The sequence below is a fragment of the Rhinolophus sinicus genome, chromosome X (genome assembly GCF_036562045.2).
Source record: "Rhinolophus sinicus isolate RSC01 chromosome X, ASM3656204v1, whole genome shotgun sequence".
NCBI classification, from domain to species: domain Eukaryota; kingdom Metazoa; phylum Chordata; class Mammalia; order Chiroptera; family Rhinolophidae; genus Rhinolophus; species Rhinolophus sinicus.
The window spans coordinates 42,312,992-42,336,349 of NC_133768.1; the positions used below are offsets into that span (position 1 = coordinate 42,312,992).

A 23,358-nucleotide genomic window follows, 5' to 3' on the forward strand; every position below is an offset into this window, starting at 1 on the left:
ACACACCCCTACACATCCTCTGCCCTACTGTACCGGGAAGCTGAAGATCCAGAAGTTATCCTTCTGCTCATTGCTCCCAATTACTTAGAAATACTGGCATCGAAAGAATTTGGCAACAAAACAGGGTTCCAAGTTGGTAGATCAGTTTTGCCAGTAGAGAAGAAATGACGACATGCCAAGGAGCCCTTCTTAGCATTCCCAACAAAAAGTGAAAACAGCAATGAATGCTGTCACTTAGGCAAAGTAAGGAAAGACCCCCCCCATCTACACACTTTTTATTAAATTTATTGGGATGACATTGGCTAATAAAATTACATAGGTTTCAAGTGTACAATTCTGTAATACATCATCTGTACGTTGCATTGTGTGTTCACCACCCAGAGTCAAATCTCCTTCCCTTACCATCATACGTTTGACTCCCTTTACCCTTTTCTATCTCCTCTCCCCCTTTCCCTCTGGTAACTACCATACCGTTCTCTGTCTTTGAGTTTCCGTTTGCCTTGTCTGTTTCTTTCAGTTTTATATCCTACATGAGTGAAATCATATGACTCTCAACTTTTTCTGACTTATTTTGCTTAGCATGATAATCTCAAGATCCATCCACGTTGTTACAAATGGCAGTATTTCATCTTTGTCATGGCCAAGTAATATTCCATTGTATGTGTATATACACATCTTCCTAACCAATCATCTATCGAAGGACACTTTGGTTGTTTCCAAGTCTTGGCCAACTAAAGTTGAAAAGAACATCGGAACACATATATCTTTACGGATAAATGTTTTCAAATTTGGGGGGTAGATAGCCAGAAGAGGGATTGTTGGGTTGTATGGTAATTCTATTCTTAATTTTTTGAGGAACCTTCATACTGCTTTCCATAGCGGCTGCACCAATCTGCATTCCCACCAACAGTGTATGAGGGTTCCTTTTTCTCCACAGCCTCTCCAACATTTATTATTTGTCTTGTTGATGATAGCCATTCTGACTGGGGTGAGGTGGTATCTCATTGTGTTTTTTTATTTGTATTTCCCTAACAGCTAGTGATGTTGAGCATTTTTTTCATGTATCTTGGCCGTTTGTATGTCTTCTTGGAAGAAGTGTCTGTTCAGGTCCTCTGCCCTTTTTTTAATTGGATTGTCTGGTTTTTTTTACTGTTGATTTGTATGAGTTCTTTATATATTTTGGATATTGGCCCCTTATCAGAGGAGTTGTTTGCAAATACCTTCTCCCATTCAGTTGGTTGCCTTTTGGTTTTGTTGATAGTTTGTTTGGCTGTGCCAAAACTTTTTAGTTTGATATAGTTCCATTCACTTATTTTTGCTTTTACTTCCATTGCCTTTGAGGTCAAATCCATAAATTCTTCTCTAAGACCAAGGTCCATAAGCTTGTCTACACATTTTAAATTGATGCTCCAGAATAATCCTAATTTACCCTTTAAGAATGATATCTCCCATCCCCTTCCTTATGGCTAGATTTGACACAAAAGATCAATTATAACAATGACTGGTTATTCCCTATCCCATCACATCGAATTTCAAAGATGCAAGTGCTTTTTTAATCTTGCCCACTTCTAACAGAAAATTAAGACATCAGCCTTTAAACTAATACTCATTATTCAAATATCAAGAACTTAACCATAGAAAAGCCTGCCACTATCTAATAGGTGAACTTCACTCAGAAGGGCCAGAGGCAGCATTCAGTTAATTCAGGAAAACACACCCATCAGAAATCAAGCTACTTAAAAAAATATCTTTAAAATAGTTTACTTAAAAAATAAATCTGGAGTTCTCAACCCTGGCTATGCAAATTCAACCAAGGCTTATTTTGAAAATTGAAAACGTCTGGCTATACAAGGTGTGGCTTACAAGATGTGATCAAAATATACGGTGTATTTAATTTAAATAAAAATATTTAATTTAAATAAAAAATTATTACACTAAGACATTGCCATTAACTCCCTCAAAATACTCTCCCCCTAGCTTCGAACACACTTATCCCATTGTTCTTGCCACTTTCTGAAATAGTTCTGCAAGTCCTCTTTCGTGTGTCTTTACTTTATCCTCCATCATGACAACGATCCGTGTCACACATCACTTCTGGTATATGGCAATTTGTGTCAAATAGAAACATCACGGTGTGTCCTCATCCACCTTATTCACTGGATCTGGCACCGTGTGACTTCTGGCTCTTCCTCAAAGTCAAAATGGCCACGAAAAGTAAACGTTTTGAATCGACACTACTGAGACTAGATACATTCATGAAACAGAACTTCCAGAACTGCTTCAGAAAGTGGCAAGAAGGATGGGATAGGTGCGTTTGAAGTAAGGGGGAGTATTCTGAAGGGGGTTAATGGCAAAGTGTCTTTTACTGTAATAATTTTTATTTATTTAAACATTTACCGTATTCTTTGATCACACCTTGTATATACTCAGTAAATGTGAAGTGGAATTTTTTTTTCTTTTTTTTTTCCCCCCCAAGCTGTACAGGTGATTTAGCTGCATGGCCAGACTTGAGAGGCACTTTATTAGATATTTATTGTTTTGCCAGTTTGATACTCACGTAGGAACCTGCTTTAAAATAATGAGGGAGTGGAGTCTAAATAAAACAAGAATAGCTTATGTTAACTTCTGAAGCTGGGTAATAGGTATATGGGGGTTAATTACACTATTTTCTAACTTTTGTGCATGTTTGAAAATCTCTTAAACATATTTTAAATTAAGACGTTATCCTAGGGCCGGCCGGGTGGCTCCAGTGGTTGGAGCGCCGAGGTCGCCAGTTCAATTCCCACATTGGCCAGTGAGGTGCACCCTCTACAGCTAAGATTGTGAACAACGGCTCTCCCTGGAGCTGGGCTGCCGTGAGCAGCCGGAGGTTGCTGAGAGCTGCCGCGGACTGCTGTGAGCGGCCAACCGACAACCGGAGACCGACTGCCTCAGCCAGGGGTAGTGCAAGGTCCATAATACCAGCACAGGCCAGGGAGCTGTGCCCTACACAACTAGGCTGAGAAATAACAGCCTGAACCGGAGTGGCAGGGGGAGGCAGAAGAAGGAAAAGAAAAAAGAAAGACTTTATCCTGCCAGATGCCTCCATTCCACACACCCCCACACACACTGCTGCCAGAGAAATCTCCCTTAAATTCAAAATCTACCTACATCAAGTGAAAACTCCTTACCTAACCCAGCATCTAAGACCTCTAGGACCTAGTCCCTGCTTACCTTTCTTACCAGGGCCACATTATATAATATTCCCCTAGGCTCCCCACATGCTTTAACCATGACAAGCTTTTTAGTTTCCCTACCATTCAAGACTTTGGATACCTTCACTCAAATTGCTCTCTGCTAAAATGGCTACTCTCTGTATATCCCCTAGAGCTCAACTTAAATGTTTCCTTCTCTATGAAGCTATTTCAGATATCTCCTCCCCAAGGAAAATCGATCATTCCCTCCTTTGTGCCCCCACTGTACCCTCAACCAACACCCTGTTTACTTACACACCCATCTCCCCACTAGAGTGAGTTCTGTATGAGTGGGACTGTGTCTATTTATCTGCATTCTTGTCACCAGCATAAAAACTGTCACTTAGTGTATTAATAAATGAATGAATGACTATCCAGTAAATGTTTAATGTATCCAGTAAATAATCCAAACATTAAAACTTTTGATGAAATTTTCAACTGAGAAAACCAATTTATATGATTTATTCAATCTGTATCTTTCCATTCAACAAATACTATATAAATGAACGTTTTATATGCCACATATATACAAATAGATGGCATTGTGATGGGTGCTATGAGATAGCCAGGTGTACAGAAATGTAAAAAAGAAAAAGGGAGATTAGAAGCAATGGTAATGTAAAAGCCAATGAAAGTCAGTACACAAAAACGAACAATTAAATTACAACTTCCTACTGGCCAAAGCAAAGCTGAAAATAATTAACAAGATCAACACAGTACATAAGATAAATCCTTACATAATACCAACCATAACCTTGTTTTTTAAAAACTTTGGGTTTTTAGATTAAAGTTGCATAAAGCAGAAAACATCTTTAGCAAAAGTGAAACAATTAGCTCAGCTTTCACCTTTGGGCATATTGCTTTAGTCTAAAAAATATATACACTATGAAATAGACAGGCTGTCAAATACAATAAAGACAGTAGTGAAAACCAAGAAGAATTCCAATCCTTTTGCATTACTCAGCTCCAATTCTGTCATATCCCCAAGTTTACAAAGAAATACGCACCATCTCTAAAGATTAAACCTCCTCTATGTAAGGGGGAATTCTTTATTCCAGGATAAAAAAAATCCTCTAGGTCCTGTATCCTGATGCAAGGTAGAAAAAGGCACAAATCTTCTATAGAAAAGCTAGGTTAAGTATATTTCTAAATAAAAGCTAGGTTTTAATGTCTTAATATATTCTGACAAAAGATATATCTATATGGGGGGAGAAGGAGAAACCTCAGTAATGTATTTATTTCTTACCATACAGGTTGATTACTTTTTTTATTTATTTAAAGATAGACACTGAGGAATACTACTGGAAGAAAGTCAAAATGAAGTAGAGGACAACAGCACAATGGAAATGTCCGGGAGTCAAAGGGAACCAAGCTTCAATTCCATTTACTAGCTGTATAATCTTAGACAAGTTACTATACCAGCCAGTAACTTCTGGAAAATAAACAATACAGCCTACCACATAGGACTGTGCCTGGCAAAGAGTAAGCCATATTATTATTTGTTCTATTTCTTTTAGTTCCAGATTAAAGTAAGGGCAGCAATCTTGGGCTGGATCAATCTCTATCAAAAGCAAAAAACAGCTGGTCTTTCCAACCCTTCTACACGTCATCTGCATATGAAGGAGGAAAACCTAAATTCATTGACAACAAAGCTTTAAAACAAAGCCCTCAGAAAAAAGATCAAGTCCCAGAAAAAGATCAAGCCACTGGATCTGAGTCAATTTAACAGTACCACACACATAATCATTTCCAATGTTCTTTAAATAAACCAACAATGTGAACAATCTGCTGCTTTAAAATATTTGTATCTATAACGTGAAAGGTGTTTGCTGAAAATGAAGGAACAGTATGCAAAAGTAGTCTAGTTCCCTACCATCAACTGACTTTGTGACCTTAGAACAATCTGGGCCTCAGACATAAATAAAATGGGACTATAATAACTAAGATCCCTTGAAGCACTGTCTATAACATTTTATCTTCAGTTCAAAATAAATGTTAAATATTAAACACGAACAATCCGAATTAGTCTCAAAATTAAAGGAGCAAAAAAACAACCAAGACAGTTTTCTACTTGGCGCAAATTTCAACTTTTTAAAACAAACTACACTTTTCCAAATGATTCACTTTTAAGATGAGCATATATTAAATGATCAAATAGTTTTTCCCAAGATGAAAAATAGGAGCGGCCGTTTGGATGAAAATAAAAGCACATAACTATTTCACACCATTATTTAAACATAAAAAGCTAAACTATGAAAGTATTAGAAGCTAATATAGGAAAACATTCTTGTAATCTTGGCAAAGATCTTCCAAGCAAGATACACAACCTAGAAACCATAAAGGAAAGAAACAAGGGGCACATTTGACTACGTAAAAATTCCAAACCATAACAGAAAATATTTGCAACAGGATAAAGGGTTAGTATATCTAATATACAAAACACTCCCAAAACTCATTAAGACAAATAATCCAATTGAAAACCAAGCAAAAGGGCATGAACTTGCAATTTACAGAGGATATAAACATTTGCTCATCCTCACTAGTAATTACAAAAACACTAATCAAAGCATGGAGGTGCTATTTCTCACTTATCAGGCTGGTTAAAATTAAAAAGATCAACAATATCTCATCTTGAAAGATATAGGTAGAGAAAAGGGCACTCACAGACACTGCTGGTGAGAATGGAAATTCAATACTATACATTGCCTTTCTGGAGGTCATTTTGGCAGTACTTATCAAAAATTTACATGACTCAGAATAAATTCTACTCCTAAGGCCCAACAAAAAGGAATGATTATAGTAAATCCACGCTTGGAAATGCAATGCAAACATTAAAAAGAATAGAGTCCAGCCATATGTTCTAACATAAAAATATGCACAGTACACCAAATGGATAACCACAGTATATAAATCCTAAAAGGTATTAAATTTTTAACAGATTTCTGAGGTGTGGTATGAATAAAAGGAGATTGTTATTTGGGAGCAGACTAATTTTTTAATTGGAATGTTTCTGTTTGAATCTTATAAAAAGTTTACAACAAACATTTTTATAATTTAAAACAGTTGAAAAGGAAGCAAGAAAAAGGTGGATTTAGAAAACATCACCTTAGTTTCAAAGTTTTACAAGCAGGAAATTCAGTCCCATCTACAGGTTTACAGCATCCATAGATATGCAGGAAAACACAGAGTGAAATTGAAGTGTCCCATTAAAAAGCTGCAAATTGACCCTGTGTTGAAAAGTAATAACCATAGTCAAAAGGGCAAAGAAAATTAGCTTTATTTGGACTTTTGACTTATCATTTACCTTTCTGCTCCCTTAAATTTTCCCCATCTTTTGGGTACCTTTCTTATTGAAAGGGGGCCGCTTATTCTGCACTTCCATGGGTGACACCTGCTGGCACATTTGGAAATAGAGTTCAGTTTTAAGAAATAAGTTCAGTTTTAAGATATAGCACAAAAAAAAAAAAAAAACAACAACAACAACAACAACACTGGACTAGACAACCTGATTCAATGCTTGACTCCACCACTAACCAGCCATGGTACCTTGGACAAGTCATTTCCCCTGATCAGGGCCTATAAAATAAACAGTCTGGGCTGACCCGGTGGCTCAGGTGTTGGTGCGCTGTGCTCCTAACGCCGAGGTCGAGAGGTCGCTGGTTCAATTCCCACATGGGCCAGGGAGCTGCGCCCTCTACAACTTAGACTGTGAAGAACGGCTCTCCCTGGAGGTGGTCTGGTGAGAGCTGCCACAGGCTGCTGTGTGCTGCCATGAGCGGCTGGTGGCCAGCGCAGCCACCATGAGCGAATGACAGCCAGCATGGGCTGCCATAAGCTGCTATGAGCGGCCGACCAACTACCGGCGACCGACTGCCTCAGCCAGGGAAGCGCAAGGCTCATAATACCAGCTTGGGCCAGGGAGCTGTGTCCTACACAACTAGACTGAGAAACAACGGCTTGAACTGGAGTGGGGGGGAGGCGGAAGAAAGGGGGAACAAAAATAAGGAGTTTGATATGGATAATATCAAATAGAGGGTCTTCTCCAACTCTTCTGTTGGACATGGAGAAGATTACCATTTTAAAGCCACTGGTAATGTTTTGCTACAGGTAGAGATTTGAATTCACCCATGCAAGCAGTCTGCCTTTACTTTTAAAAAGCAAAAATCTAAAATGCTCTATGTAAAAAGTTGTCTTCAAGTGATATCTGCACCTCTCCAGGTTATACTTCCTTTTAAGGTTGGCCTTGCCATACTTAAGGAAATTTGAGGAGAAAGGAACTGGAACCCTAGGTTAGGTCATTAGATTGCAAGGTACTCTCGGCTGGAGGAGTCCAACTAGCCCCTGCAAAATATGGTCTGGCCGCACACATAGGTATAAGGAGAGCCGTCTACAGCAAGGATACTGGATCTGTCCAGGTTTATGTTCTTCTCTAATATTGAAGTATCAAGGTTTACCCTGAGGTGCTGCCATACTGTAAATAAACATGGATAATATAGTAAACATACCACAGTGAATAACGTAGTCTTTCTAAAGAACGATTTGGCAGTTAAGTATCAAAAGCCTTACGTTTTTGCATTCCAGTTCTGGGAATATCTTAACACGTTGCGTACGGCGGGGTTTAAATCCCTCATACCCCTCTGTTCCGGAAAAAACGAAGATTCTCGTGATCCGTACGCAACGTGTTAAGGAAATAAACACAGATGTCACAAAGATTTCCCTATTAAGATGTCCCTCTGCTTCTTTCCTTCATTCAACACTTATTTAACAAATGCCTATATTGTGTCAGGAAGTATTGTTTAAGATCATGAAAACTAGTAGGACTTATAGGGTTAAACATACGGAACTGATTAATAAATCATAAATAAAAAATCATGCACACAATAGAATGTAATGCAGCCATTAAAACATAACAGTGGTATACATTATGACAGGGAACAAGGGTCAATATATTAAGTGGGAACAGCAAATTTAAAAATACCATTTCTTTTATTGGTTTGGAGAAACAACTTAAAAAACAATTTGGGGAAAACGGAGAAAATGTGGACTGGATATTAGATAATTTACAGAAAAGAACAACTTCCCTAGATGTGATAATGGTATTGTGGTTTTGTAGGTCCTTATTCTTAAAACATGCATGCTGAAGGATTTACGGATGAAGTATCATTTTTACTTCATATGCTTCAGAAAACTAACACATATGTACATATAAATCAAATGGCAAATTCTTAATTGTTGGATAAAGCTGATGATATATACAGGTGCTCAGTGTTATTCTTTCAGCATTTTTATGTTTTAAAATTTTCATAATAAAATGTTGGCAAGTAATGAGTTACATTTTTATAAAGTATTTTTGAAAAAAAATATGTTTATACTACACAGGCATAAAGAAAAGCCTTCAAAGAATATACTATATGCCAACATGTTAATAGTATTTACATGTCAGTGGTAGAATTTCAGGAGATTTCTGTGCTTATCTGTATTTTTCAACAATAAGCCATATATACTTCTATAATCATAAAGAATATTACTTAAAGTCAGGCAAATATTTTCAAACAAGAGTTATAAGGACATGAACAAATGACTAAATAAAGTCTCATACCCAAAGCATTCTTACATGTAGTTAATGATTTTACAAACTCTAAAGCAGTATGCAAATTTAGTATTACAAAATAACAGATTGTTGTGGGGACATTACATTGTTTTTGAATTTCTACTTACATGAGTAATTTATACCATTCTCACAGTACAAAAATTCAAGCAATTCATGGTAACGATGGGGGGAAGGGGAATGCTGGGTTAAAATAATAAAAGTATTTCCCCTTTGCCTACATTACCTCCCCACTAAAAGACTTGAGGCAAAAATAAACGCTAAAAATGATCAATGGGGGGATGGGGAGATGGTAAGGAATAGAGTTCTTACATTGTTCTCTGTCTTCTTCTGTGTATTTTAAATTACTCAGAAATAGAAATGCAAACATTACACAAGCTCAAGTTCTCCTTGCCCAAAGAAAGTTATCAGTTTACCTCCCCCTTTTTAAATAGCATCATATAGTATACAATATCTTGCAGTGTGCCAAAATTATCTCCAAAATAGCTGTATTAATTTATACCACTGTGGGCAGTATTGTAAGACTAGACTCTTCCCTATAGTTTTTGCCATGACTTGATACTCAATAATTATTTTTTGCCATTCTAATGGTTAAAAAAGATCTCATTTTAATTTATATTTCTGATGTTTAGTTTGACTATCTTCTTTTTATTAGACATTTTTTAGGTTCCTATTCCAGGAAAAGCATGCCCCCAATTTTCTAAATGTTACACACCAACCAAAATGCTAATGGTGACTGTATGTTGTTGTGGGAGTATGAATCTTTTCCCAAAATAAGAACTTTTTTTAGTTTTCCCTAAATTAATTCAAGCAATAGAAACTAGAAAATAATAAAGTAGGTAAAAATAATCCTTTTAGATTAAAAGGTATTACTTTCAGGGTACCCTACTACAGGAGTACATAATACCCTTCAAGAGTTCATAAACTCTGGCTCAAAGAAACAAACACATCTTAAGTATAAAGCTTGTGAAAAAAATGAAATAATGGTTGAGGCTATTGATTCATTTGGGATACATTTAACTAACTTCATTTGTATAGCATTTTTCAGTCCATGATGTACTTCTCATGCATCTTGTTTAAACCTAACAAAATCACTATATGCCATTCTCTGACACTCTCCTGTAAACTGCTAAGGCACATTTTGTTCACTTCTCATGTTATTGTTCAGATCCTTTGACTGTAATTTACAAGTCTCTCCCTCCCCTCAATAGACCACCAGCCTTCCATTCTCCACTTGCTTATCTTTGTATTCCCAGCCTCTGGCAGTACTGAGTATGTACTCAAATACTTGTTGAGTGAATGAGATATCACCACCATTTAAAGGATGAGGAAATGGGTTCAGTGATGAAGTCATTTGCCCCAACAGAGCTATTTTTTTTATATATAAATTACAATGGCTTTATATCTTTGTAGGGCACTCTATAAACATGTTAAAATACATTTCATTTTAATATAATAGCCTATGAAGTAGGCTTTTTGATTACAGTTTTATAGATGAGAATGAAAATTCAGTGATAAACCCCAGGCCCATTCAAATCTTAAGTTTATATAAAGTATAGTTCTCTTTACATACTTGATAGATCACTCACTGGTTTTGGGAGCCTCTATCTTTATGTAGCAAAATCTGAGAGGATGGTAGAGGAGAGGGAGGGAGGAAGGGAGAAGACAGTTAAAGCAACAGGACAGAAGCTGGAGACCAGGTGTGGGTCCACCTAAAGACCATGAACTGATATTGTAGTGTCAACTACATGTACCACTTTGAAATCCAATCTTGGCCCAAAGGTTTTTCTTGGTATTACCTTGTATTCACAGAAGACAATTGCAGTCTTTCTCAAGTATCAGCAGTCTCAAAGGCTGGGAGGGATACAGAGCTAAGGAGATCTTTAAGAAACAATAGGTTACTTTATGCACGGACAAAGCAGGGGAAGAAATGATAACAAAGGAAAAGCCTAAGGAACTTTAAACTTGATCTCAGTATTTGGGTTGTGAGTTCCTCAAGGGCAGAGAGCAACTCGCTTTCAATTTATGTTCCTAGCTCCGTGTACTTAGAAAACTCAGTAAATACTCATTGAAGGGAATGAAAGGAAAGAAGAGGTTAAGACATGAGAGGGAAAAAGAAGATATATTAATTTTTAAAGGTTTCCAATTTACTGAGTACTTCCTATGTGCCAAGTGCTGTACTTTTTAGATAATATATAATGTTAAAAGGAATATTTACCTCTTTTTCTAACCTGCTATGTATGGTGCCAGTCAAGCATGTTAATGGTGGTGATACTGATAACTACCAGAAGACTCATTATAGGTTACTAAGGTTACAGCAGAACCTTGAACAGAACTTGAACAATAGGAGGCTATGTAGATAAAGGCAGATCAGGGCAACCAATGTATTGCACATCATCACAAAACTGGGTAAGACCCTTCACAAGGGTATGAATGTGACTCCTAAGGCTTGGCAAAGTGAAAACTACTCTGGTAGAACATTCAGTTACCACTGGCCAGAGTCTTAGCCCCAAATGACCAAAGACTAAACCCTGTTCCTCCCCACCACTGATGACCCCAACAAAGACCTGAAGGGTCCAGACAGGTTTTGCTAACTGGCCATCACTTCACCATGACCACCCATCTCTGAGCTGGTAGAGGGGTTAAGCGAAATAGTATGTTAAAGAAATTACCATCTACTGACCACCCACAGTATACTAACACCTTCCATTTTCTCAAGTCCCAATAACCCCATGAATAAGATATTTTCCCCAGATGAGGCAGCTGACAGGTGAGGTTAATTTACCCAAAGTGACAGAACTAGTAAGTGGCCAGAAAAAAATGTAAAAATCAGGCATTTATCCTGCCCTTCTTATATAAATTATATCACTGAGTAACCTTATAAAATTATTCCTGCTAATATATGAAAACAAAATGATGTAGTTAGAATGTCACCATTTTGACACTTCCACATAATTAATGGATAAGCTTTAGGTACCAAAAGGCTGGTAACATAAAATAAAAAAAATCCAAAACATCATTACAATCTAATGCATGTTGTGAATGAACACAGCACTGCTAATATTCTTGCCAAAGGGAATGAACCTGAATTTATAAAGCCTCTGGATCCACCTATCAATTTGCAGAAAAGGCAGAGGACAGAGGGATGGGTTAAACTATACTGAGTATGCAACTAGCAAAATTCAATCTGTGGGAAACTCTACAGGTCAAATGGCCTGAGTCCTTCAACAATTATAGTTCAGGGAAAAGAAAAGAAAGAAAGGGAATCCATATATATTTAAAAGACAAATCGAGTTTTAAAAAAACGGACAGAACAAACTTGAACAGTAGGGGGATGTGCAAATGAAGGGAGATCAGGAAAACCAATGCGTCCCTACTATCCAGGGACGCACACTTGGACAAAACCTTAACAGAATGCAAAGAAGAAGTGATTATTACTACAAAGTCCGAGGGAGGGACAATGCTGTGACTGGGATGAGCACCAGGCCAGGGAGACAGGAAAACTTCTATTTCTTGACTTGGGTGGCAGTTGCAAAAGTGTTTGCTTTAAAATAATTTATTAAACTCTACATTTGTTTTTGGGTGTTTTTCCGTATCTTTTATTGTTTTTTGGGTTTTTTTGCAATAAAAGGAAAACATTTTAATCACAATAAAGCTGCTTACATATGGTATGATTCCGTTTGTATGAAATGCCCAGAATAGACAAATCTATGGAGACATAGTAGATTAGTGATCGCCAAACACTACGGTTGCTGGGAGAGAGAAGGGAAGTGACTACTAATGGGTCCTGGGTTTCCTTTAGGGATGATGAAAAATGTTCTAAAATTGATGTAGTAATGGTTATACAACTGTGAATATATTTAAAAACACTGTACACTTTAAATGGGTGAATTGTATAGTACATGAATTACATTTCAACAAAGCTGTTGAAAAGTCTAAGACACCCCAGTTAAGCCAAGCCACATTTTAAAAATGAAGATTGGGGTGGGGCTCGGGAATCTGAATTTCTGACAAATTCCCAGGTGATGCTGCTGATACGGATCTGGGAGCCACATTTTGAGACCCACTTCAACAAAGGATTTCAAAACTGCTTCTAGATGGAGGCAGTACTAAACAGCACTGAAGAGTGAAGTGTTTTTCCTCAGGGACTGAGAAAATCCAGAAAAGAAACCCAGTTAACACCTTGTGCCAAGCATTGTTCTATTTCAATGGTTCCCCTGACCATCAGCATCTCCTGGAACTTGTTGGAAATGCAAATTCTCAGGCCCCTCCCAGACTTACAGAATTAGCAACTCTAAGGGTGGAGCCCAGCAATAGGTTTTAGCAAGCCCTCTAGGTGACAGTGAGGTTCCCTAAAGTTTCAGAAACACTCTTCTAAGCACTTTATAGGCATTAACTCAGCTAAACTTCTCCAAAACCCTGTGAAGTAGGTAACACTATTATTACCATTTTACAGATTAAGAACTGTGCCATAGATTAAATAATTTGCACAAGATGACACAGCTGGTAAAAAATGGAGTCAAAACTTGAACCCAGAGATCTAGCTCGAGTCTGTTTTTGACCACTGCTAAAAGGTACTTATACCTATAAGAATACAATTGGCAGAACGTAATAACAAAGAACTAGTAGTGGAAGTTAAAAAAAGAAAAGCAAAGATAAGGAGAAAATGCCTCACTATCGAGACAAGGCAAGTAAGAAAATTGCAGCAAATAATGAAATCATTAAAGCAATCTCCAAGTGTTCCAAAACATAAGCAGCCACCAAATACAACATACACAAGTATTTCCAGTGCAATTCTATGCTATCTAATTATAAGGACTTAAATCCTGGATTACGCTAAAGATGGTACATAAATTCATGGCAGTGTGTTCACACTTACCAATCTTTAAAATCTAAATGATTATACTAAAAGGTCATTCCAAAATAATTTGCCATCTCCCTACTCCCAGTCCCTTTTAGTTACTACTTAAAAGATCACTGAAAAGGAAAATTTGCTTTATTTCTCAACATTTAAGATTACACTATCAGAATCTCAAGGTTGAAAAAGAATTTTCATATTCATCTAGTCCAATCAGCAATCCAGACTGATCAACTACAATACCAATCTCCACTTAATGATATATTCATATAAAGCTAAAACAAACTCCAACTTTCTGTAAAATCACATTCTGGGATCAATCCCACCACTGTAATTTTTAAATCCAAATGATTAAAAACTTTTAAAGGAAAATAAAAGTTGAAAATGCTCAGGTTAACACCCCAAACAAAACCTACAGTTGTTTTACTCATAGAGAGCCACTCCCCTTCACTATCTGAAAGCATTTCTATAACCAAGCTGGTCAACAAGTATGTCAAGTTTCAGCAACTCAACCCCTATGACACATCAAATGAGAGGGCTTCCAAAGAATCTTCTGAGTCGAATTATCCCTGACATTAACATATAAACATCTGGTAACCAGTCATTGAGGAAATGAGTCTGAGAACAATACCAGAACCCAAGTGTTTGTGACTATCAACCTTATAGGTGGTGAGATCATTGTAAAGCAGCCTAATATGGTTACAGTTACACATGAGATTTTAACAACTTAACCTAACTGCAGGAGAGGTAAACATGGAATATAAAGAACAAGTATTTTCAAAGTAAACAAGTTTGGCATTTCAATACTATGAACCATGGTTGAAAACACACAACTAAAAATAGAAAGACCAATAGCTTTTCCATTGTAAACTTGTAACTGTTAAGAACTCTGGAAACAATTTATTTATTGAAATGCCTACTTGTGTGCAAAACTCTGTCTCAAAAATCTACAGTTATCCTACTTTCACAAACTCAGGATTAGAAGGTTTAAGTGACCTTGTTCAAACTTCCTACCTACAGAAAAGCAGGACAGGGGTAAACAACTTTTATAGCCAATGTGCTCAAAATTTTTTTGTTAAATGAATGGACTTCACTGCAATCCCCAAGAAATCACTTCTTCAAAACTTAGTCTATTTTCAACTAGCAATCTTTCTTCATTAATGAACAAAGAATTGAGAAGCCTGAGCTCATGATACTCTCATTTTAAAGGTAGTCACAACTGGCCTTGCTTTGCCCCAATTTGGCCTTAAGTCAAAGGCTGGCTGGCTATGTGTCCAACTTCCATTCATGGGTTTTAACCATGGAACAGACATACAGATCTCAGGATGGCCAATGCTACACAAAGAAGAAATGAACAGTTTAAAGAACTTTATGCTGGGGGAACATCATTTCCGGAATAAAATGAAAAATAACAGGAAAACTACAGTTGTGTGTAATAGCTGAAAATCAGGATGTAAGTGGAAGCTCTCAAAAACTGTTTGGTATTGCCATTTCAAAAAGTTTATTACAGCCTGAGGAACTCATCGCTAAGTCTCAATAGCTCAGAAGTTATGGGTCAGAGCAGCTGAGACATCAACTTCAAAGAATAAAAAGCAACATTATAAGATAGTATAAAAATAACTAAACCACCTAAGGAAATTGAAACCATGATGAAAAACCCCAAAGGCACAATCAGGTCATTATCTAGGAAACATTAGCTTCTTCCACAAGGAGGCCTACTTTTCACGCAGAGCAGTAAGCAGGGCCAAGACATGGAACTGAAGTCAGGTATCAACTAAATCAGACTCTGCCACAGAAAAAGGAATCCATGACTAGTTATTTTGGGATAGTGCCTAGGCCAGCAGTATCAACTCCAACTGGGATACAGGAGATTACTGCCATTGTTCCATTATAATGGGGTCCTCCAGGGTCTTTAACTTAGCAAGAATGGGTTAGATACCACTACTAGGGTGTAATCACCAAAAGTGGGGAAAACTATAGGACAAATTTTTCAAAAAAATAAATAAGAAAAAAACAAAACAAAAGGGAGGAAACCTGCAGATTAAAATAAATTGAAGAGATATATCAATCCTTTAAGATAAATGACTTTCTTCGGAGTCTAATACAAGCAAACTGTAAAACTGCTTCCTATTTGGTATTTTAAAAAATCACTGTTAATTTTTTTGAGTTGAGATAATGGTTTTGAGGTTGTGTTCTACGGAGCCTTTACCTTTTAGAGATACAAATATTTTGCAAATAAAAAATATGACAGCAGGGGTTTATTTCAAAATAATTGAGGGGGGCAATAGGCAGAAGTATAGATGAAACAATGGCTGTAAGTTGGTAACTGTTAAAAGATAGTGATAGATACACAGGGGGATCATTATACCATCCAATTTTTGTATGTTTCAAATTTTCCTAAGTCTTTTAAGAAAGAGTTGGTTAGACATAATATTATGCAATTTTATTTTCTGAATCACACTTAAGGTGATTTTTAAAAATTATGTACAAATAGATTTCAAACAGTTCTCAGTAATGAGTTCCACTTAAATGCAAAAAACAGCCAGTACCACTTCAGATCAATGGAAGAAACCAAAGTAGCTCAATTACAGAATGTAAATACATAAAATCCCCACCATCTCCATTACAGGAAGTAAAACACAAATACTACCCACAAAGATCTAGAAAAACTAACCTAAAATCACAGCCAATCATACTCATCCTGGTGGGAAATACCAACACTGCTCCAACAGCTTTCTGAACCTTCCTGACGAAGTTGGTCTGCTGGTTCCTCTGGAGTGCAAACCCACTCAGGTCAGACTACTGGAGGACCTACAAAAGAAAAAGGTGTGTGGGGGAGGGGAGATACACAAACATTTATTAGGGTGTGGGGGAGTTTAACCTTTATATCAATGTTCAAACATGACCCTGGTTATTATTTCTTAAGCAATAGCCCTCACATATCAATTTGCATTTTCAGGACCTGCCTTGAGCAGTAACAATTCAGAACCAACAGCTAAAACAATTCTTCTAATCTGACAATACCTCCTAAAAACTCAACTCAGTTCTCAACCCAAACAAAATTATAGGGGATAGTGATTGTTTTATAAACAATTTTATATCCTCACTGCAAATTAAAATTTATTAATTTCTGTGGAAAAAATTTGACACAAAAAATTTTCACCTTCATACATATGCTTTTTGGCCACGCTGGGAGACAAATGATAAACATCCTAGAAACTCAGGTTGAACTTTGCCACTGAACCTTAGACAAAGTTTTTAACTGGTATTTCTACTCCTTCCTCTCCTCAGAGATCTACCTAGAATAAATTAAACCTTTTAGACCACACCCAGATTGTCATTCTCAGATTTATTCTAGTTCTAAATGACAAGAGTCAAATTAAGGTTTAGTTAATTTCCAATCATTGTAAAGAACACCAAGGCAAAAATCTCAAAACAAAGTTATCCCCTGACCTCCAATGAAAAAGGAGGAAAATTTTATTACCTCCGAAGCACTTCAAACTAAATAAACCCTAAAGCTCCAAACCAGTGTCCACATATAGTTAATTACTGGATGGCTACCCATTGTAAATTTTTAATCCCAGGTAAACTTTTCACTACAATCATATTCCTATTTTAAAACCCATCATCCAGCCAAGATAATCAGAAAAAAAGCACCCACTTTAATACTGGTCTAATCAAAACCAAAATATTAACAGTAAGAAAACTACCTCCATACTGAACAGTCACTTCTATTTAGTCAGAATGCTGGAAAACATAAAATGGCAAAAGCACAACAGAAGGTAATGTATTAAAGAAATGGCAGTAATTCCCTTTGGAAAAGAAGCTTGGTATCTCAAAAAACCTTTCTAAACTCTCTCAGAAACGAATTCTCCTGCCCAGGTAAGACCAAATAGTAGATCCCCACACTGATCTGAGGGGCCAAAAAAAGAAAAGAGGTAGGGGAAAAGCAGTATGAGCACTTGAAAACTAGCTAGTAGAAGTTCCTTTTATCACTATGTAAAGCACCAGGCACCAAATCTCATCTAGGATGAATGGCAGGACAGACTGCCTTTGAAGGAATGTTAGTAAGGAGGGAGGAGGCAAGGGATGAAGCACCCTTTTAAAAAGGCAGAACACAGAGAGGGGTGAAGGGGCTGGGGGTGATTCTTGACAGGAACATTGTAACTGGTGGTCATTCCAGGAAAGTAATTTTGCACTAAAATTCCTAGACTAGTAGGTTAACGCAGGTGGGAATAACATTCAAACATCAGCAACCACTGGATATAAAGAATGTGGCCTATGAGGAAGAAAAAAAAATACACAAATGATAGGAGTGGCCTAGAAATATACATGAAAGACTTACAGTTAAAGGAACAAAATCTTTTTTCTTTCCCAAGTCATAAAACTACCATATTTGACAGATGCATCTGCCAGCATATTCTTACACCAAGAAAAAGTAACAATGTATTGAGTATCTAACATAAGCCAGATACTTTACAAAATGTCTAATTTTAGCAACCACAAGTGCTATTATCCACACTATACAGAAGAAAACACTAAGAAACTGAAAAGTAATTTGCCCAAGGTCACAAAGTTCAACATGAACCCAAAGCACACTGTATTTCCACCATACCAGGCTGCCTTCCCTTGACTGGGGAATGTTGGTGTCTCCTCAATTTAGAGAACATTAAGGCTAAGAGAAAACAGTGTCGAATATGTAATCTAAAAAGGAAACAAATGATATGGAAGTAACTGTCTATAGTAATGGTGGAATGGAGAGGAGACAAAAGTAGAACAGGGCAATGACTGAGAGACGGGAGATAATCTATCAAAGCTATTTTATTTTCTAGCACATGGGGAGGATGTAGTGGAGACTGACAGGAGAGTATCTTCTCTCTAGGGAATACAGCTCCTAGTAAAAGAGCACGAGGGACAGGGAATAGAAGGATTAAGAAGTGAGAAGCATGTTAAGAGGTGGTCAGAAGCAAAGATAGATGTCTACAGACGAAGAGGTCACAGGAACTCAGAGCAAGGCACGGAAAAGGGGGGTTTCCCGAGCTTTCGCCGGGGTGGCGGAGAAGTAAAAAGACAAAAGTTGGTTTACAGGAGGGTTATCCTCTACAGCTTTTTTTTTTTTTTTTTTGGGGGGGGAAGGAGGGTGTAATGAGGAAGGGAAAGCTAACGGCCCCTAAAATGAAGAGGTCACAAAAACTCAAATCATCAAACCACCAACCCATTCATTGTTCCACCTAAGAGTGGTCGAGCATCATGCAGAGTTGGAGAAATCAGTGCCCTGTGCTTAGATCAGGGTCATAAAGCACGAAGACCTAAGAAATGGAAGGCTACTATATATGGCTCCATCCATAAAGATGGAGTAAAATGCAGGGAACGGGAAAGGCTCTATGCAACACCTGCGTCAAGAGGACCAATGGAAGAGGGAGAGCGGACGGGATAGGAAACGTGGGCTCTCTTCCTTAGTAGAACTGGGTAAGACATGACAGGGAGAAAAGCTTTGACTCCCTCTCTTACTTACAGCCTCAAATATCCATGCAGGTAAGGAAGATTCAATGGGACGACAGAATTAGAGGACGAGTACGTCAGAGGCACCAAAGCTTGACCCCTAAACCCTAGTTCAAAGACCATGGGAGCTGGAGAAGTAGAGCCCACCACAACTGAAGAAAAACTAGAAGATTGATATGGACGGCCGCAAGGGCGGAGAACGGAGGCGGGCCCGCAAAAAGGTAGGGGGAAGAGAATCAAACGTCATAGGTTAGTCCCCCTCTTCCCCCACCGCCCAATCTAACCCCCAACGAACTCCAGGACTCCCACCCCCCCACCGTGCCCAACCTGCCCACTGCGGCGGCGACAACGGAGGCGTTGACCCACTCGTGGGGCAAAGACGGTCCTACACGCGGCTGAGGCCCGGGAAATGGTGTCGCCTCAACCGACCAGAGACGGGGTGGTCTTCGTCTCAGGTTCGGTTTATTGGCACCTGGGCGTTCTGCCAATCGTCACCTCCTTAACGTCGGGTACTTGACAGGCGTCACGAACGCGGACAGCCAACACCTCAGTCCCTGGTCCTGGCCGGACAGACATCAGCTTCCGCCGCCATCTTAACAGCAAGCGGACCGACCCTAGTCACTGCCCCCCCCACCCCGGAGCTACCTCCGCCAACGCCGACGCCAACGGATCAAATGAGGACGTAACCCCACTCCCGCGAGAACTTACCGGCTAAGAACAGCACGAGCTGAAGACGCTGCGGTCGCCGCCGCGGCTGCGGCTGTCCGTAGCCGAACCGCGGCCGCCTCCGCGCGATCCCGCGAGAACCTCTACCGGACGGGAAAAGCCTGAGCCCAGCCCTTCGCAGACCCCTCCTCCCACCAAAGCCGAAGTCGCTACTGCTCCGCTCTCACCCAACGCGAAGCGAAAAGCAAATGACGCACAACCTCACGAAGCGCCGAGGGGCGGAGCCAATCTGCCGCCGCCAGCTCCCGCATGCGCCCAGACAACTATCGCGATATTACGTTCTAGTCTCTGCAAGACCTTCGAAATCACCGCAGGATGCCGCCCGCGCCTCGCCTTTAGGAAACACGAGATCTCGCGAGACTGAGTGCACTCGCCTAAAAAGGAAAGAGGCGGGGCTTCGTGAAAATGACTGGGAGTTTTTCGGGGGAAGGGAGGAACCTCCCGTTCTGCAGGGATCTCGCCTACCACGAGGTTTCCGACCCACTGCGGTGCTGACTGCCAAACCTCGCGATGACACAGCTCAGCGCCAAATCTCGGCCATGTCCTGAAAACTGCCTCCGCCCCCCATCTAAGGTGTCTAGAGCCTAGTGCTTGAGGAAAATTTAAAAAGTCAACCTGTTTATTATCACGCTTCTGGGCAGAGCTGTACCAATTAGCTAAACAACATTCTGGAACAGGAGCAATGGGTACCCCATTGTTACCTGCCTCCAGGAATAACACATTATCCTAGACTAACACATAAAAGACGTTCTATTTCACAATAAGCACGCAAATGCAAATGAAAACAATGACATAACATTTTTTGCCCATTAGATCAGAAAAAAATTTTTTTTTAAAGACCAGTAACATACAGACTCCTCTCGCCGCACTGCAGGCTAACCCGAATCCATCTTAATCTAACTTATAGGCTCACATCGTTAGTTGGAGCTCCAAAGCCACAAATTTTAACTCCTAAGGCTTTAACTTGGCATAACCAAAAGATCCAATAAAGTGGTTTTCTCCAAACAAAGGAGTCTGCCCTCAAAGGAAAATTGAAGCTTCCTGGGGGGGCGGGGGAAAGAGTGCGTGCTTGTAGCTTTTAATATGGCAGTTTTTCCACGACTAGCCAACAATGTTTCTCCAATAAATCTTGGGATCCAATCTGGCTCGATTTGTGGGCTTTTCTACTCTAATACATTGTTCTGTCTATTCTAATTTAAATATTGTTCCATTAGAGTACATTTTAATATCTGGTAGTATAAATACCCCCACCTTTACTTATCTTTTAAGATATTTTCTGGATTATTCTTAGCCATCTTTCTTCCAGATGAACTTTAGAAACATACTAAGTTCCAAAAACTTGGTATATTTATTGAAATTGCATCAACTGTATTAAGCAACATAGGAAAAATGGGCATCACTACAAGATTGATCCTTCTTATCCAGAAGCATGTATCCTTTCTCCATGTATGCAAACGTTCTTCTATTATATTCCTCAATAAAGTTTTGTAGTTTACGTCTAGGTATTTTTATTCGTTTTTCTTGCTATTGCGAATGGGTTTTTTCCCAGTATAAAATTTTCGAAAAGCTTATTGCTTATAGATAGGAAGACTATTGATATTTGCCTATTTACTTTTGTAATTAAGACAAATAAAAATACATTCAATTTCAGTAGTAATCAGGGAAATGCAAATGAAAACAATGACATACCATTTTTTGCTCTTTAAATTGGCCAAAATTACAAAGATTGGTAATATCAGGTTGATGCAAAAGTAACTGCGGTTTAAAAGGTTAAAACAATTGCAAGAACTGCAATTACTTTTGCACCAACCTAATAATTTGTGTTGGCACAACTGTGGAAAAATGGGTACTCTCGCAGAACATTGGAGAGTGTAAATTAACGGCCTTTTGGGATGGCAATTTGAACAAATCTATCAAAATTCAAAATACGCATACACCGACCCAGCGATTACTCTTCTAAGAAATTCTCCTACAGAAATACTCACACATGTGCCTGAAACATAGAAACCCATTCACTATAGCATTGCTTGTAACATCCCCCTCCCCCCAAAAAGGGAAACAAGCTAATGTACATCAATCCGGAAATGGTTAAATAAACTGTAGTACAATCATACAATGTAGCTGTTTATACATGAGATAAATTGAGATTCCCTGATATAGGAAGATCTACAAGACATATCGTTAAGTTTTTAAAAAGCAATTTGCCGAAATGAATATGCATGTGTGTGTTATAGTACCATTTAGATCCCAAAACATACATATACTACGCCTAGTAGTTACCCACGAAGCCTGCCCCCCCCCGCCCCTCACCTTCCCCCTCCCATGTGGCTGCCTTCCTCGAACCCGTGAGAGAAACGCCGAAGGCCCGGCCTCTACTCCCTCTCTAGGGCCACTTGGCCACCGCTAATGCCGGTACCTCGCATCCCCACTGTCGGCCGCTGTCTCGCCGCGCTAAGGGCCGCTGCCCTCGCTGCCCCCGAAGAAGCGGCTCGTTCTTGACTGGCGCCGGCGGAGGCCTGGGGGAGGGGAGAGAAGGCGGGGTGGAGGGAGTGCTGGGGCAGGCCCCCGGGCCCTTTCACCACCCTTTCCCTCAGGCTCCCCAAGGCCGCCACCTCCGCGCCTCCACGCAGAGTCCCGTGAGAACAACCCCCAGCGAGGATCTGAGGACAGCCGTGCGACCAGATCCCAGTCTCCCCCCACCCCCGCCTCGGGGGTACAAGCTCACCTCGGCGGCAATGGCTCCGCGGGGCCCGCAGGAGCGTGCCGGGTCCGCCGCCCTGCTTCAGCCCCGCTCCCCTCGCTGCTCGCCCTCCGCGGAAAGCCTCCCCCTCCAGCTCTCCTCACACACGATCTGAAGCCCCACCCCCGGCTCGGGAAGCCCCGCCCCTGCCCCTTGGGAGGGCGCTCCCTCCGCGGTGTAGCCGGGTCCCTTGCAGGGGACCCCTCCTGAGCTACTACCGGCCCAGCAACCCAACCCTAAAGTACAGTAGGGTCTCTAAGAAATTGGGAGTTGATTCGAGGCACGCTGGAAGCCACTGAAGGTTGACAGGATTTGGTTTGATTTGATTTACGTTTAAAAATTAACAATCTCTCCAGATGCCTTGTGAAGGAAGAATGGGGGGTGCGAGGGCAAAAGGACGAGCAGGGACACGGTGTGGATGGAGGGCGGGAGGTGACGGGGGCGCCGATGACAGCGAGTTCACAAGGGCAAAGCCTTGGAACACTTAACTTCAGGCACAAAGTAAGCCCTCAATAAATATTCTCTTTTTCTCCTTGGTATTATTTGGGGTGGCAGTGCTATTGGCAAAGAGTTTTTATAGAGTATCTGCATCTGTAAATGCATGGTAATAAAGTGCATCTGGTAGGAGATACCCCTATTAACCGTGCTGCATCTGAGGGTGAGAGGAAACAGGAGCTTTGACTCGCTACAC

The 23,358-nt window shown here is 39.6% G+C and overlaps 1 protein-coding gene across 20 annotated transcripts in view; it reads right to left on the minus strand.

Moving 5' to 3' along the window:
• The window catches only part of HUWE1 (HECT, UBA and WWE domain containing E3 ubiquitin protein ligase 1), a 160,820-nt gene extending 138,026 nt beyond the window's left edge, over window positions 1-22,794 (minus strand). For 10 of the 20 annotated variants that reach the window (XM_074323887.1, XM_019718916.2, XM_019718912.2 and 7 more), the window contains exons 1-3: window positions 22,653-22,783; window positions 22,344-22,443; window positions 16,374-16,510 (exon numbers count right to left, since the gene is read on the minus strand). The gene's annotated coding sequence lies outside the window, so the exon portion shown is untranslated. Of the gene's footprint in view, window positions 1-6,338; window positions 6,363-16,373; window positions 16,511-19,528; window positions 19,829-19,909; window positions 20,146-22,343; window positions 22,444-22,652 lie in introns of those variants that run through there. The other 10 variants (XM_074323888.1, XM_074323885.1, XM_074323882.1 and 7 more) reach the window with 6 other exon arrangements.
• Window positions 22,795-23,358: the final 564 nt, after the last annotated feature.